Here is a 16498-nt window from a genome sequence, read left to right on the forward strand (position 1 = left end):
TGTTGACTTTCAGGGAAGCAAATTTCTCTCCAGGGGGCTGAGTGACACCACATCACCGACATTCAGCACAGAAATGGAGACGAGCTGAGAAATGATAGTACATTAGCCTGAATTTCAATTGCAGGGAATCTCAAAGAAGCAGCAGTTGATTGCCTTGACTTGCTGAGCTAAAAGCAGCTGGGAAAAATCAATGGCACAAACACAGGCGAGAGCTACTTAAAGACCAGTTTTCAGGCTGAATTTTTCACTAAATGTATACTTAATATTTGTTGGAAATTACAGTTTGATAGTTAATGCACAACTTTAAATGTATTATGACACATGAAGACAAAAAGTCACATGAAGAACTTTGCCTTTTGAGCAGCACCCTATAAAAGACTTTTTACAGAACGTAGTAGTGAGTCTGAGTGGTTGTGATGCAGTGACTTGGACTGTCTCACAAGTTTTATCTTGCATTTCACTTTTCTCCGTCATGGCGAATTATTGTGTTTGTGGAGGTTGCACAAACTCCAGCCTGTCAGGACATAAAATCTGTGGTTTTTCCTAACAGGAAAACAAATGGAGCTAGATTTATGCTTGGATGCCATTCATGCTGCTGGTCAGATTCCCCCCACCCCCAGATCTGTAATGGAAACATGGGTGCAATAAGTCTGACGCAGATCCCAAAATCACAATACAAATGCCTCAAAATAATTAATTAATTTGTTCATGATCCAATTAGCCTCACTGAATTTGTGAATCTTTTTTGAAGTAATCAGGCCTGTTGCAAATCATCCCCCAATATTCCTGTTATTAGACAGAAAGCTTGTTTTCTAAAATACAATGAAGAGTCAGATGTGTAATTTTCAAACCAACGTGGTGTATGTCTGATTGCTGGTTGTCTCAGTGCAGCATAATCACACATGCATTATACAGTTTACCAAGGTTAAACAAACAAAAACCATGTTATGAGCATATCCAAGTTGCATTGATTACCGTATGTTGAGAGGACAATCTGACGAGTGAAATCATTTGATGTATTTCAAGTTATATTTTTAAGTAAGAAAAATAAATAAATAACCGTTTGCTGTCAGGGCCATGCGACGCATGAATGCTTCCAGCTTATCTAGACTGACTTTTATTGTGAGGAGAAATTCAGTCCCATCACTAATCATTAATAATCTCAGCAGGTACAACAACATCCCCAAAGACCCACAATACTAAATTGCTTCTTTTTTAACAGTGTATTGACTTTCCTGATGCACAAAACACCATCAAATTATGTCCAGCAGACGCTACAAAGACAGAGAGAGGTTCAAAAACACTTTTGAGGAAAGTTAAAAAAACTCTCATTCACAACAGCAGCATTTCATTTTTAGGTATGGCCCTGAAACTGAAGCCATTTCTAGACCTCTTAACTGAGCAAACTATTAGACTCAACAGATGGTTACGAAACACTGGCGGACATCCTCACAAAGTATTTGCTATGAGCAGATGTGGGAATTTAGAAATACAAATGTGTAAATGGTCTGAATCAAACTGTATGAACCTTGACTGACCCCAACGTCAGACAGAATATGCATCTAAGCATCAATACATGGATTTGCTAGTAATGTGCTCACAAGAAAATAGCATTTTGAAGAAAATAATGAAAACTTCTTGTGAGCCCCACATAGTGGACGTGCCAGGATCAAAACAAGAAAAAAAGTTATTATTAGACAACCAGATGTTTGACTTTCTGCTGCTTTCAACAGCTGAAAAATACTTTGCTCATATTGACACACCCAACAGGAATGTCTCCTTTCCAAAGCAGAATCAGTCACTTTTGCGCACACACAATCACTCTGTCAATAATTACCTTGAATAAGCTCAAAAGAAAGATGTAGTTTCCTTTGAGTGAGACACATACCTGTCCTTCTGTTGATACAGGATTAAAAACGTTAGACGTACAAGGCTGTGGTGAATAGAGACGAAAGCCTGAGAGCATCTCCTTCACTTTTCAACAAAGAGTGTGGGAAGGAAATCACTCAGAAGCTGCACCCATGCCCACTTCACACATTGGACCTCACCCCGAGAAATGTTGCAATAACCTGAGGTCTAGGTATATGAGCATGTGTGGCCACAGGGCAGGGCTTGTGAATGAATAAAGGTAGGGAACACAGTCATTGCAGCACAGTGGGGGGCGGGAAAGAAACGTGGGTAAGTCCTGAGCTGCACTTTACCATCCAAGACACGTTTACTTAAAAAGCGCATTGAAGAGATGACTGCATCACCAAATAATCTGTGTTTGCTCCGTGCAGCGATAAAAACGCAAGAGTAACTTTCTGCAAACAAAAATCCTACAGATCATTCACCCTCAAAATCATTTCCTCTCAATACCTTAACTAACAGGGAGCTGAGAGGCGCAACTGAAGTCTCATCAGCTGTTTCCAACATGTCACCACCAGTAATATGTTGTGACATGCGGGGACATAAATTATAATGATTGCATGCTAATCCCTTAAATAGAATCGGGGTCTGTGCGAGACAGACATGCTTCATTCTGTCACACGTCGTTAGACAAATACATTTAACACCCTAAAGCCTTTCTGCGTACAATTACAACAGAAACACAACAACTTCAGCAGAAATGCTTTCCAAGAGGGAATTATAACAATGTTGTGTAGATCATCTAAACAGTCAATATATATAAAAAAAAAACTTAAAAAAACTAATTCCTTTTGTAACGTATGCTATACCGGACAAATGTATCTTGGGATTTAAACATGGCATCGGATGTTCATTATTTAACCTAATTTCTCAGCCGAGTTAAAATGTGTTTAATCAATGTGACTTTTATCAACCCTATGCACTCGATTTGCCGTGTCAAGCATTTTTCCCACGGCTGACTGGAATAACTATCAATTCAAATTATCCTGTTTAGATTTTATGTCATGAAATACCAGGACCATCCGAAAGGGCGTGAACTGAAAAGGAAAAATCAGCATTACTGTTATTGGCAGTGTTCTGGCTCCCACAATGAAATGTGTCACGCAAATAACTAAGCTCACTCAGCATTTAATGGTTGTTTTCCGCTGTAAGAGTTTGTAGGCCATTTCAGAACAGCTTGTTGCCTGCATGCCTTTTTAAGATAATATGAACCATCCCGCTGTTAGACCTCGTTTAGGGTCACTTTCAGGGGAGGGGAAAAAAAACTACTTACTAAGGGGTCATCTTTCCAAGATGCCCTGAAAGAACTGCTCAATGGAACTTGTGGCCAATTGGTTAAACATTGAATGAACAAGAAGAAAACAAATAAACTTGTAACTGGAATGAATTGTAAATTCAACCCTCCCATTCTCCTCTGCGTGTCCTTACCAGGCTTGCGGGGAGCTGGAGTCTATCCCAACTATCATGAGGCAAGAGAATCTTTGCTTTTTCCACTGCAGTCGGAAAAAGGATATTTGTGTTTACTGTACCTTGCACTTGCTGCTCTGAGCTCCCACGGTGGAAAGGTGATCATTATGCTGATATTAACTTTACCAGGCATGTCTGAGAGCAAGAGTGCATGTCAGCGATCTCAGTTAAGTAAAAAGGAAGCTACTTCAACTATTTCCAAGTAATTTAAAGTAAATGTACAAGAAAGCTTTCTGAGAACACCACTGAGAACAACCAAACGAAAGAGATACTAGCAACTGGTGATGCAATCTAAAAGTAAACAAATGTCTCAACCGAGCATTCTTAGCTCCGCTTGCTAGCTGCACTCCATGTGGCAGGAAGAACAAATTGAAAAATGCAGCTGGCAAAAAATCCAGACCCAAGAATATATATTTCAGTTTTACTGTGTAACACTATTGTGCACCTCCTGAAAGTTACAAGGTCAATTTACTTTAGTTACTGTGAAACTAAGTGTTAAGCAGTCATGTTATACTTTTATTTAAAAAGTACCCCAAGCACAAGAGTACTTAGGCCACTTTTGTGCCTACACTTGACTTATGTCGTCTCATTACACATAATGGCGTGTCGCTATTATTGCAGTATAATGCTGCTGCTGCTGCTACTGCTGGCACTTTGATTCACACTTCGAATAAGGAAGTGTTTCATCAATGACAGTAGCTCATTTGAAAAGAGGGATGGAAAATGCCTTTCATTTAATGACACTTATAAATACTGCCATCTGCAAGCATTGATAACACCACTTTCAGTATTTTTTTCCTATATTTTTAGAACTATAATAATTAGAGATTTTGTTGAAATAACATGGTAAAGTTTTGAGACCATCATCATCCACTCATAATAAGTCCAAGTTTCATGAATCCTAATGGTGGAATTATCTGCTTTCACCCTTGTGTCTCAGGCTGAGATCAAAGCAGCAACCTTTCACTTGCTACTACACTATGGACCCACAGTTTAAAGATAACTTACTTCCAAAAACATTATCAAGAACTCTGATGTGCCAAAAAAACCAAAAAAAAACAAAAACATAAGCCGTAATAACTGCAAGTCCTGTGATTGCACACAAAAGTATTAACAGACATCACCAATTACCAATATCTGCTAGAGTTTAAGAATTATAGTGAGTGAATGAACAATGGACATCCAACATGATTCTTCGGGCAATTTAGAAATGTCGTCCTTTAAAAGATAACTGTACTGACCTTAATTAAGAATGATTAAAGGAGCTAGGAAATGTATCTGTGACAGTGACCAGAGCCATTTTCTAGTTATCATAATAGCTCTTCTGCTTTGGGATGTAAAAGATAATCCTTTTATATTGACACAAACTACTTCCCTTTTCGTTTTAATAGACAATCTCTAGGCTCCAAAGATATTCTGGTCTTCTGGCTTTAAACATTGCTTAAAATAATTGTTCAGTGAACACAGTAAGCTTCAATAATTATAAAATACTCACACCGAAAGACTGAATTTAGTGAGACTGACTTCTGAACTCTGGTAAAAACAACAACAGCAAAAACTCCAACTGTTGTTTGCTGGGAAGTATGAACTTAAAGAGGGATGTGCATAGATACATTAAAGATGTGCAGTGTATTTTCTGATAACTGATTTGCATCAGCACTGCCTACTCAATGCCTTGCGCTTCAGAGTTGACAGGCAGGGGTCATGAAACAATGTGCTGCTGTCCATTCAAATTTCAGTCTTGCCACTATTAATTGCACAAATATACATACAAAACATAAAGAAATGAAGCAACTGCTTTCAAAATGAAACAGTTCAGTTAATGTTATTGAAAAAGTAAAAAGAATGTTTAAGCACAAAGACCCACTATTACATGGTACTTCCTTTTTTTCCTATTGTGATCAATTAAAAATGTACACCATAACAAGATAGCCAGTGAAAGGTATCCGAAAGTTATATAAACTCCAAGATTAGCCCAGCACGTACCTTTAGTCTGCACTTTTTTCAAACAGAGATCAAGAGACAGAATAGAGATAGCATACAATAAGTATTACAAGCATACATTTTGCCATATTTCTATGCAAGCTAGAAACAGTCAAGTAGCAACAATTCGTTTAAGCAGCTAAGGGGTTCTACAATAACCTGCATGCCAATCTGGTATTTACCACAAGCTGTGAATTACAGCTTGAAAATTGTCTCTTGACAGATTGATTTGTTCTGCACATGAGTACTTTTTTTTTTAAACTAAAATGTTTACGTTCTGAGGTGACAGGTTACTGTACAGAAATCAGATCAGGCAGAGAGAAAAAAAAAGTCAGCACCAACTTAGGTTGAATATTTCAGTGACTACTGCCAATAACTGCTGGAGGGAAGGTGGGTGAAAATAGTGCCCAACAACCTGTTTTATTGTGTCACGAAGAAGCTATTCTGACAGGATTTTTGATCTCCATTCACATTTAATTGAAGGAAAAGAATAATACCTTTCAAATTAAATGCACTCTGATAGCAAAACAAGGTTCGAATAAATAAATAACTGAAATAATTGAAGCTAGCAAATCATCAGCCTAGTCCATCACAGATCTGCATCGGTTTACATGTTGCACAGAAACTGACAAGATAATGCAGGAAAAGATACTTTGGATGTTTTGTAAAAGTTGTCATCACATGATTTCCCTGGTAGAGCGGCTCCAGCTTGATTGTCTACAATGCTTTCTCCACTGCCTGCAGCACATGCAGCACACGCCACATCACAGCTGAGCAGATGGTGCTGCAGAGTCAAGTGGTGTCTTCACAGTGATTTGCTAACATGTTTGTGAAACACATTGCTGGAAGGCTACTCATCAATGACCCCATCATTTTTCATGCGTATACTACAGTGAGAAACCCCAACAAACAAAATGTAGGCGAGAGAGTATATATTTGTGAGACAATACTGAGAGTGGGTCTGAAGTTTTGTAATATCTAAAGTGATCACAGGGTATCGATGAAAAGTAAATATAGATATATTTTAATGCAATTTTCCTTAGTGCAATAAAAGGAAACTAAACTTTAATGTTACAGTCTTCTTACACTGTTCTAATGCCTTTTTCTACTGTAAGGACATTCAAAATTTAACTATCATTTCAGATACTGCTCTGATTAGCAGTCATCTTTAAATTTAGGGGGATTTTTGGAGTCTTTTACTCACTACCACAGACAGTATGGAAGATGGACATTGTGTCGTGGGCTGGAAAGTGACAGGAATTTATAGTTCTTTTTCTAATTTCGCTTAGTGTTTAACTATAGGAATCGCCTTGGCTTGACCAACTACGGAAGCTCCAGTGACACCACGTCTGTCCATGACTGACCTTGTCACGCTGTGCTCAGGGCTCCGCCTTCTTATTCTAACATGCTGAACTGGCTTTCGCTGCTACTAGCTTGGATTTGACGGCAGCTAGTGATAGTTACGAATGTTATGAATGTTAACCATGGCTATGGCTCTTATCTCCACCAAAGGGCCAGAATCAAAGGCTAAAGAGGTTGTATCCCGCCGATTCCCCGCATCATGTAGTGCCACCATCTCGGGCAGGGACCCTCATCTGATATTTATCATTTGTATGGGAAAGGAGGTTGAGAGTAACAGTGAAGAACAGTCAGGACCACTGCCTGCGAGCTGCTACTGCAACGAGTGATATCCAGGAAGAGTCTCTGCTCATGCCCCCCATCATTTGAGGGCCTCCTTGATCAAAACATGAGCGAGTCCGGTGTCGATGGCATGGAGTTGATGCTCCAACCTCCTCAAACTAGAGGACATGGAGGACTTCACCTTCTACGCCCAGGAGTCAATAATCTCATCCTTCGTCCTCCAGGGGAGCAGGCCAAGGTTGTGGGCGTGTAATGGGCTGCACTCAGGTAAGAGAGCCTTATGGTTAAACCTGTCAGGCTTGAGTGATGCTGAAGTCATGGAAGCAGCCTATGACCCAACCAAAGGTCTCTTTGGCTTTTAAGCATTTTTATAAGTTGGATGTTGCACAGTCATCTCTGGGTCAGGCAGTGCTGGAATCTAATGCATCAGGGTCCAACCTTAGATCTTGAGCAGTGCTGGAGCTTAGCTGGATTGGGCTGCATCTCCCCGCAGTGAAAACACCAAGCGAAGTTACCAAAAAACAAACAAACAAAAAAAGGGGGTTACTTAACATAACCTCTGGCTCCTTGAAAACAGAGTGATTTGTTTCACCAACACTTCCCTCCTTGCTTGGGCACAAAGAAATCTGCTTACAATGAGTAACAAAGGGCTGGTCGGCCATGTTTTAATAAGGAGGCGGATCTCTGAGCATGGCTCGACAAGGTCTGTTATGGACAGACGTGGTGTCATTGGAGCTTCCGTAGTTGATCACAACAACGCGATTCCCATAGTGAAACATCTCACTCTGTTTTTCCAAGAACCAAGGATTACGTTGGGCAACCCAATGTTGCGTTAAATCATCACTGTAGGTACATAAACATCATGTTAACACCAATTAATCAACGTAGTTTCCTCCTTCACATTTCCTGATACCATTTTTAATAATAATGGATTGGATTTATACAGCGCTTTTCTAGGCACCCAAAGCGCTTTACAATACCACTATTCATTCACTCTCACATTCATACACTGGTGGAGGCAAGCTACAGTTGTAGCCACAGCTGCCCTGGGGCAGACTGACAGAAGCGAGGCTGCCATATTGCGCCATCGGCCCCTCTGGCCAACACCAGTAAGCAAGTAGGGTAAAGTGTCTTGCCCAGGGACACAACGACCAGGACAGAGAGCCCAGGGATCGAACCGGCAACCTTCCGGTTACAGATGCGATTCCCAACCCCCTGAGCCACAGTCGCCCCAATTTTTCATTTTTCAAATTGTTTAAAAAAAAAAAAAAAAAAGATTGACACAAAGAGCGAAACCCTTAATAGCAGCTAGTGTTTTGGCAATAAAACTGCAACGCAGCCATACCACACACAAGCATAAATCCTGGCAACAGCACTGGGTACTTGCATAGGCCTGTATATAGAGTCATCCCAGAAGTATGAATTAAGCTTAAACTCAATGCAAAGGTCTCATAAACCTGCACTGTTTTTGACATCACCAGGGGGCGGTACCTGTGGTTGCAAAAAGACTTCTGGTCCTGTGCAAGTCTATATGAAAACTTTCGTGCTCAGTTTAGAGCCTCAGTCACTCATTTTGAGTCATACTGAATAAAAAAAAAAAAAAATCATTTCATTTCGTGAAGTATGTTCATACTAGGTTTCGAAAGGGAGGATTATCCATTATAATTATATCTCAATCACACAGCCAGGGCACCAATATGCAAAGCACTACAGCTCAAGACAGAATTACCTTGCTTAAATAAATGTCAGTTCATCCAACCACCACCAGATAACATTTTAAATCAATGATTGAGTTCTGATGCATGTCCATATTTTAATGTCTAACCATGGGACATTTTAAAAATTCACTGCCTTAAATGGGCAATTTTGGAACTTAAAGAGATCTAAACAACAAGCCATGTCTCATCCCAGTGGTAACATAAGATGCTCCCCTTCTTGTGGCATGCAGTTTTCTTCCCATCATTTTGGGGCTTTTGTCGGAAACAACAGGAAATCTCAAATTATCTCTGAACACCTGGGAATGACTTCTATCCAAAACTTAAAGGGCTTGGCATTGTTCAGGGTTACTGGTGCAAGCAACGGAAAGTGCACTTCAGGTGCCAAAAAAAACTGTTCTTGCTGAGACGAGAATGAAACCTTTAACGGGTTGACTGCATTTGTAAGCTGGTAGCATAGATGTGACAGTTTCTCTAGTACAACATGAGCAATTTGCAGATATTAACCAGAAACTTTTGTGTTTGTTTTCTTTGAAGCTAAGAAATTCTAGAGCATCTCTCTTCTCCTTGGCGCACATAATCTGAGTAAGCTGTGTGCTAGGAAAAGAAGAAATCTTTAGAGCCGTGTGTAGTTCATTTAAGTTAAATCAGAGGGTGCACCCTTGGCTTAAGACGTCAGGTATGCCCACTTTGATGTTGTCACTATATCAGGTTGCTCTGACAGAAAAAAAGAAAGAAAAGATACAATATGGGCTTTGATATCATATAGCCAACATCTGCCTTTCAACTCCGTGACCAAACACAAAATTGGGAACTATAAAATGCCATTTTAAATGTCATGTGCGGCCTTGAACTGTATTTATTTGTTTATTTCGAGTGTCAACAACTCCCCTTTTCAGAGGTAATTTGACTTTGTTGCAGTCTTCTAAATGCCTTGACATTTAGGAAGTGAATCTTTTTATGGAAACAGGTGAGGCAGACAAATCCTGCAGATAGTTTACTTTTCAGTTGTACCCTGTGAGCATGCATAACCCTTGTGGTCACTAAAGTGACATTGGGGAGCGACCTTCACCTTTTGACTAAATACAGTCACCAGGAGCACTCACATACCACTTTGGGATGACATCTGATGCCACAAACAAGCAATTTTAGCTTAAAGAGGAGTAACCAAGAGGTACATAGCCAAAATTTATGTTTGTAACTTAAGTACTGTCATGTCTTTAAAATATGATTTTAAAAGTTTGAGAAATTATGTAAACAATTAAGTTACAAACTGAAAATGTCACACCATTACAGTTTCCACTTATAGGTAGGGTCTGCTGGTTCAATTTCAATACTCGTCCAGTACTGTAAACCTTTAAATAAGAGCTTAGACTACATAGCATGTTGAATTATTAAAAGCCGTACGGCAACTGGCTCAAAAGCCAGCGTCTTTCTGGCATTTGAAATTTTTTTTACGACTACACAAAGGTTTTTTGTTTTTTTTTTTTTGGGGGGGGGGGGGGGGGGGGTGCCTGCTTGTTATGTTAAGCACCCCACTGAGATGGACTTTCATATTACTCCTCCTTTCATGATTTGCGAAGTGATAGCTTTTGCCTGGGGTGATAATGTGAGTAGCACTCTGAAATATTCAACAAGGTATTATGTGCCTGGTTGAGGTAATTCTGCAGCCAGATAGGCTTAAAGAGATTGGATTGTTCAAGCAATGAGCTTGGAGAAAGATTCCAGTAGTAAGGCCGCATGTGGAGCAAGCGACAGTGAGGGGAAAAGCTCTGCCTCTCCGCTTAACTGTCCACATACACACTAATGTGGGGCCGCCTTTCCAGACTCAGCATGTCGGGCCAATGGAGGGCTGTTTTACTGGACCGAAGTCTATTGTGAACCTAATCTCTAGAAGAGCTGACAAGCTTTGTGTTCTGTATTATCTTTAGCTGTCTGGGATCCAACCAAAGCATGAAATCTGGCGCTCTTTCCATCTACATATCCAGTTAGATCAACAATCAGCTAGCAGCCGCGCATGTCAAGGCTTATCCACGCATGCCAAAACAAAACTGAATGAACCACATACATAAATTATAGCTCTCTAATTATTATTATTTTGTGCACAATATGAGTAAAAACTGACAGGACACCTTGAAATACTTTTCCATATCAACACTGTTATCTTCACATATTTTTGGAGAATAGGAATGCATATTTTTTCATATTGAGTGATAAAAAAAAAGGAACAGCTACAACACTCCACACTGGAAAATCCCTTTTTTCCTACATGTGGTTTGTTCTCAAAGAAGAAAGTAGGGAGTAGAGATCTACTGCCTCTGGAGAAAACCACGTAGATGTGGGATAGAAAGTTGCTGGGTTAATTTGATGGGAAAAAAAATAAATTATGTGTCAAAGGATGCATAAAAGCCATTCTTTGGTTGATTGCCACTGCCACAATGAACTATTATTATCATCCCACACTGGCACAGTAGCTGAGGAAACTTCACAAGCAAAGAGGAAAAAAAAAAATCAAAATCTGAACATCAATCACACTTTTGAAGACTCTACATCTAGTGAAAGTGTTTTAAACGTAACGTAAACACTAACAGTCAATCATAACTTTGACTTTGTAAACTAAAAATCATCAAATGTTATGAATACACCAATATTATACTAAATGTTAGTAAGGGAGTAAATACGACAAAAAATGCACACCGCTTTTCAGTAAAAACTTTTCCTAAAGAGTGCTTGACTGAATTATACATAACGGATGCTGACCTTCTCTTGACTGGCTATGTGAAGACGTTCATACTTCAGCACTTTATTTGAATACAGGCATGCAGACATAAGGAAAAATAACCATTTTGGTTCCACATGGGCTACAAGGCAGCGAATGGAAACATTTTCCCCGTCTTAAAATGGAGTGTGATTGTGTGTGTGTGGGGCTGCTTTTTGATCGTAGTAGAAAAAAAGCAAATCTGACATGCAACATAGGGGTTAAGGATTACGCCTTGATGTTGGGCCAGAAATAAGGGGTGAAAAAAATACAAGGAGTAGAGGCTCGTCAAAGGGCACTAAACTATTCAGCTGTTGTCAGGATCCATTAAAAAAAGTCACCATGAAGACTGGCTCAAACAATGACACCAACACACAAACGATCCTTTGCGAGCCTGGCTGTGCTTCGTCTACTTCAGAGTCTGGTTTTTCCTAATGAAAAACAACCACGGAACAGATAGTTATGAAAATGCATTATAAATCCGCACTGCAAATAGTGATAAACAGTGGGAAGCATAACAAATGAAAATGACGCCTAACTCGCTGTAGGTTGGATCGGCTAAAACCTCTCTCTCTGTGCCTGAAGCAGTGTCACTGCTTAGAGCAAAGAAAAAAAAAAAACCCTGCAACAAATAAACAAACAGAAGGAGACTGACTCTACAAACCAAAATCGTACTGTTGTTTCAAATCTACAGTAAACCTCCTTCAATGGTTGTCAGCTGTGTGGCAGTGTGTGACTAGTGCAGTAATGTGAACCACGAGGGGAGTAACCTAGAGAGCCCTCCTTTATGTGTGTGTGTTTGTCTTTGAGAGTGAAAGTGTGTGTTATTAGTTGCCATATGCATTTCCACTGTTGAAATAAACTTGCACTATTGTCACATTGGTGATGCATGCAGATAACCTTTCTAAGCAGTGTGGCAAAAAACAAGAGACTTGAAGCATGGCTCCTAGCATCTTTGTATGAGACTTGACCTTTAGTGGATATCCATCATAACAAAATGAATGACTGCTTCTGCAGTCTTTTATCTTTCCCTGTGTTGGTTTTACCAAGACTTAAACAGACACAAGGGAACTACAATAACAACAACAAAAAAAAACAAAACAAAAAAACTACTCCCCTTGGAATGATTTTCAACAAACTTGGATTTTAGGGGCATTTAGTTCAAGTTATTAAGTATGCCAAGGACTGCGCGAAGGCCGTTATGTTGCTTGAGATAATCTTTACTCTTGGGAATTTCAACACAAATGTGAATGAAATGCACATGGTTGTAGGTTCCCTTTCCCCCTTAACTGCTTATCCAATTCAGGGTCATAGGGAGGCTGGAGCCTATCCCAGCTGTCATAGTGCTAAAGGCAAGATAGACGCAACATGGTGACTTTTAAAGAAGAGCCAGTAAGAACCCAATGACAATGGACAAGTAATCAGCAAAGATATGTGATATTTTATCAATACAAGAACACCAAATATCAGTATTTTACTAAATAAATTATAGTACTCTGGGAATACCATGAACAAGAGCACTCATCTCACGCACCACTAATGTTAATGTTAGCCGAGGAAACTTAGCTCAACTGTAAATCCAACACTGGACACACTCTGCTTTGGTGATTTATCATATTTAATTGTTGTATCAGAAACAGACTGCATTTATGTGAGAACTAGGCTCCATTCAATCACAGATGGCAACATTTATGGCAGATAAAGTGACAGTATTGTTTATGCTTTACAGTTTCATTTTGCACCATAATAACTTAAGTGAGATAACTTTATCTTACTGGATAAAACAGATGCAGATGCTGACAAAGCTTAATTTTAAGGACATAATTTGCAGTTGGAAAAAATGACCTTGTATCATGAGTGAAGTATTGTGATAATATCATATCATGGGGAGCCAGGTGAGTCCCACCTCTACTAATTCAGCACACTATTGCAGGGAGTTTCCTTGCAGGATCCAACGCATTGTTTAAAAAAAAAAAAAAAAAAGTAACATAAAGACTTGTTTATCAAAAAAGTTGGGTTACTACGTAAAATGTCTTTGTATCAACCTTTGATATGTTGTTGCTGGGCTATTTTCATTCAAAGAAAGTGAAGATTTAGGTAATAATAAATATTTGCATTCTATTTTTTCTATACTTTTACACAGCCAACCTAATTTTTTGCTAGGGTGGTTCCTACTTCTGCACTAATAAAAATAACATTAAAGTTGCCCAGCAAAACGAACAGTCAGCAAAGACAATTAAAAAGAAAAAGGGTCATTGCCCTGGAAGAAGCTAAATGCTGTGAAATAAGTAACGTATTCACACAAGAGGCCAATATCATACTCACTTGTCAACACACATACACACCACAACAGACACAACATACGGGTATTTGTTGTTACAATATTTAATGGTCCACTCACAGTGAATGAGCAGTTGGTGACCTTGCTGCAGAATTGCATTGTGAAGTTGTTGCTTTGGTTTGCTTGTGGTGAAGTTTCTGGAGCAGTAGCGCAGGTGTCCACCATCAAATTACATTCATTCATGGCTTCGGCACAAATCGAATTCTGCTATTAAAATCTAAGATGGTTCGTGGTGCAGCGGATATCAAAGTGAGGGAAAAGTCGATTACTGTGGGAAGGAATCTAACAGTTTAGATGAACAAAGGCATTATCTAAGGTAACTGTCAATTTTAGTGCATTTAGCTTGACTTGTGAGTGACTGGCTATTAGTAAAGATAATCATGTCAACATTTAGCTAACCCTACATTTTGCTTCTGAATTGATGTCCCCAGGCAAAACATTCAGGTTGCCTGCCATGTGAGAAAACTGCTCTGGTAAGTTTTAAGTCTACATAGCCATAACCAGTGATGGTGCTAGTGAATTGCAACTACTCCCGCAAGTCATCTGTGGGGGTACTTGTCCATCCATTTTAACCACTTGTGCAATTCAGAGTTGGGGGAAGAGCTGGAGCTGATGCCAGCTGTCATAGGCTGAGAAGTGGGGTAGACCACGTACAGGTCACCAGTCCATCACAGGGCTAACACAGAAAGACAATTTAGAAACTGCCATTAACCTAATGTCCATGTTTTGGACTGTGCACGCAGGTACTTTCAAAAGCAAGCTATGACAATTAAGAACAATTAAAAATAGAATATATATATATGTATAAAAGTAAATGTGTTTTTCCTTTTTTTCCCTTTACTATTCATCTGCTTCACAGACTCTCTAAAATCCTCATCATTTCTTAGTGCAGCCACTTATTGCTGTTTCACATTAGAATCACTCATTTCTCTTTTCACTAATGTGCGGCACATCCCAGCTTGAGTATTTCGACCTTGGCAAAGTTGGCACAAAAGCTTCATTTTAAAGATTCTGGGAATCCAGAGTTTTCCCGCCTTCAACTCTAAAACCCTTTGTCTGCTTACATTTACACCTACACGGTTTCACCCCCACCTCTGTGGGTCTGCACTCACTGGTTTCCCTCTCCTTTTTTCATTTTGTGTACAAAGACAGACAGAAAGACAAACAAGCAAACACACGTAGCTTATATATTCTCATGCACTTCTTAAGTGCATGCTTGTGTCTGTTATGCTTGTATAGTATTGGCTACAGATTTCCTTTTTAATAACAAAGTAATCACTTCATGATGTGATTTCTTTGGAAATAGAAACATAGAGCTTATATATTTGATTCTGCCAATTTTTTATTTTGTTATCTTAATTATAAATTATATCCCGAGTCATTTGTTTGACTGACGTGATTTTATGAGACTGTTGTGAATATGGTGGTTTTCCCTTATGAATAAATGCTACTGATAAAGAAGACAAATATAAGCCGTTAAAAACTAATACAAAGAGTTGTTTTTGACAAGAACACTTTAAAGTGTTTTTGTAACACCTAAAGATACACTTTGCAGTAGAGGCACATTTGTAACAGTACCTGAGTATTCCTTCTACCACTGCCCATTTGATACCCTAAAGAGCAAGCACTCCGTTTGTAACCAGTAAAAAGCCTTCAAAGACAGCAGTTTGGTGAGGATCGCATGAACAAGGTGGCCTGGGAATGAATCAAATCCCCGGTCTGAATTACTGTTTCAAGACTACCCCTGCCACAAAGATAGGTTGATCTTGCACGGTGCAAAACGATGACAACGTAGAGTCACGGTTACCGTTAAAAAAGAAACTACCCTCGTTAAAATGCAAAATAGAAGTCATTAAATATGGCGTAGCTTGAACGTAGCTAGTTCAACCTGAGGGTAAAAGGTACGCCAATCTAATAGGAGCAGAGTTTGGATCTCCGCCCCTTGGCGACCTCGCATTCCAAAGATTCCCACACTCTAAGCTCACCTGCCTTTTCCTGCACTACTTAGCAACACGTTTTCAAGGGCATTGCCACACTAAAGTGAGTTTTTCTACAAGAGGAAAACTAACCCCGGAGCAGTTTCCGTGCATTTACATTAGCCGGCCAAGTTTTCACCCCAACGGTTAGGCATGGCATCAAAAACAGCGCGTGAAGGTCCCTCAAAGGTGTGCGTTGTTTGCGATGATTTGGTCACAAGAAACAGATTAGGGTAGTATTAGATTCTTCCCCGCTGAGAGGAAGCCAAAAGAAGCTTGTCTTATACCGCATGCACAGACTGAAAAAAAAAGCAACCACTCTCTTTTCACTTTCCGACTTCAAGAAAGCAGCCCATACCCTCCTGCCTGCTCTGCGCACAGATGCTTTCATTTCTCCCTGCGTTTTCGCTCCAATTATTTAGCAGTTTGCAAAGAAAAGAAAAGAGAAACATTTCCATACCTTGGGAGGATTGTAGTTGTGCTGGCTGAGCTGCGGCTTGGATCTACATTGGAACGTGTAACTTCATCTGTAAAGTCCTGCCTTTTAGTCCCATGCATGTGGAAGAATGAAACTCGCGTCCACACTCGAGTGAAGAAGACGACCCCTCGGCTGCTCCTCGCCTCCAACAGCAGTCCCAGGCAATGCGAGCGTGCATGACGTCAGCGGGAATGTGGGAAACCGATGTGCACTCCTGATTGGTTGCAAAGC

The 16498-nt window shown here is 39.7% G+C and overlaps 1 protein-coding gene across 6 annotated transcripts in view; it reads right to left on the bottom strand.

Moving 5' to 3' along the window:
- Positions 1 to 16425, bottom strand: part of LOC113008116 (plakophilin-4) — a 91008-nt gene extending 74583 nt beyond the window's left edge. For 5 of the 6 annotated variants that reach the window (XM_026145286.1, XM_026145287.1, XM_026145288.1 and 2 more), the window contains exon 1: positions 16250 to 16425. The gene's annotated coding sequence lies outside the window, so the exon portion shown is untranslated. The remainder of the gene's footprint in view (positions 1 to 16249) is intronic. The other variant, XM_026145289.1, reaches the window with a different exon arrangement.
- Positions 16426 to 16498: the final 73 nt, after the last annotated feature.

Source organism: Astatotilapia calliptera, chromosome 16 (assembly GCF_900246225.1).
Source record: "Astatotilapia calliptera chromosome 16, fAstCal1.2, whole genome shotgun sequence".
NCBI lineage: Eukaryota > Metazoa > Chordata > Actinopteri > Cichliformes > Cichlidae > Astatotilapia > Astatotilapia calliptera.